Source organism: Triticum aestivum, chromosome 4B, assembly GCF_018294505.1.
Source record: "Triticum aestivum cultivar Chinese Spring chromosome 4B, IWGSC CS RefSeq v2.1, whole genome shotgun sequence".
Classification (NCBI taxonomy): Eukaryota; Viridiplantae; Streptophyta; class Magnoliopsida; order Poales; family Poaceae; genus Triticum; species Triticum aestivum.
The window spans coordinates 635,418,931-635,420,697 of NC_057804.1; the positions used below are offsets into that span (position 1 = coordinate 635,418,931).

General features: G+C 49.1%; 1 pseudogene; it reads left to right on the forward strand.

Moving 5' to 3' along the window:
- Positions 1-283: 283 nt before the first annotated feature.
- On the forward strand, positions 284-377 carry LOC123095337 (uncharacterized; annotated as a pseudogene).
- Positions 378-1,767: the final 1,390 nt, after the last annotated feature.

Sequence of the window (1,767 nt, forward strand, 5' to 3'; positions counted from 1 at the left end):
GGTAGTTTCCAACCCGTCTCATAATGCCTGGCTAGTTCAAGATCAGCAAATCATAGCATATCTTCTCCGAAATCTGTCCAAGGAGGTGCTTGTTCAAGTGGCCTCGCTTGAATCATCCCATGTGATCTGGACTGTGTTAGCAAACATGTTTTCTGCAATTTCCCTGTCTCGCATCAATAACATCAGATCGGCCCTCACGAACGCCCAGAAGGGATCACAGTCGGCCTCCACCTACTTCGGGCAGATGCGCGCCCTCTCCGACGAGCTTGCGGTGGCGGGCAAACCGCTCGGGGAGGATGAACTCATCTCCTTCATCGTCGCCGGGTTTGATATGGAGTATCAGCCAATCATCTCTGCACTCGACGTCCGCACCGAGCCTATCACCGTCGACGCGCTCTTCTCAATGGCGGCAAACTTTGATCAACACGTTGAGATGTTCAACGGCGCTGGTGGCTTCAAGTCATCGGCGAACGCTGCCTCTAGGGGTCGCTCGGGTGGTGGCAGAGGCGGCTACCGCAACCAGAAGCAAGGTGGTCGCGGTGGCGGCTACTCTGGTGGTGGCGGCCAAATCCCGAGTAGCGGTTATCCTGGCACGGGTAGCGGCGGCTACAACCATGGCGGCGGTGGCTACAACAACCACGACGGCGGCGGCTACAACAACCACGGCAATGGCGGTGGCCAAGGCAGTGGCCACCGCGGCGGCGGCGGCGGCTACTACAACAACAACGGCCCTCCGCGCCACTACTACAACAACAATCAAGGTTGCCGCTTCGCCGGGTACGAGGAGTATGAAAACAAATGCCAGATCTGCAAGAAAACTAACCATATTGCAAAAGAATGTAAGTGGCGCTATGCAGAGGATAATTCTAGAAGGAGGCATGTTGCAGTTGTGGCAGATGCCTCATATGGAGTCGATTCCAATTGGTATCTTAACTCCGGCTCAAATGAGAACATCACCTCTGATCTTGAGAAGATGACCATGCACGAGAAGTATCACGACCAAGATCAAGTTCACACCGCTGAAAACGGTCCAGGTATGATGATAAGTCATGTTGGAGAGTCTATTATTCAAACCCCACACAGTGATATTCTTGTAGATGATGTGCTTCACATTCCCAATGCATCCAAAAGTCTTTTGTCAGTACATCACATTACTCTTGATAATGGTGTTTTCATAGAGTTTCACCCCTTCTTCTATTTGATCAAGGATCAGGTCACGAGGAGGGTGCTTTATCACGGTAGATGTGTGCAAGGCCTCTACCCGGCCCACTGATCCCCAAAACTTCCAAGTTCAATAAGCAAGCCTATGGAGTCCTCAAAGTGTCTTCAGAACGATGGCATAATCATTTAGGCCACCCATCTTTTTCCATTGTTTATCAGATTCTTAGCAAAAATAAGCTCGCATTTGTTGATGAGCATGATCGTGAAACCATTTGTGACTCTTGCCAAAGAGCAAAAAGCCACCAGTTACCATATCCTATATCTACCAGTGTATCCACAAAACCCTTGCAACTTGTGTTTTCAGATGTATGGGGACATGCCCCCTCCTCTGTTGGCCTCCACACCTATTACGTGATTTTCATTGATGATATTAGCGAGTATACCTGGATATACCTTCTTAAAAGACGCTCCGACATTTTTCAAGTTTTCTCAACTTTCAGGATCTTGTAGAACGACAATTTGATTGCAAAATACTTGCTATGCAGTCGGATTGGGGAGGTGAGTATGAAAAACTCAACTCCTTTTTCCAATGGATAGGAATCTCTC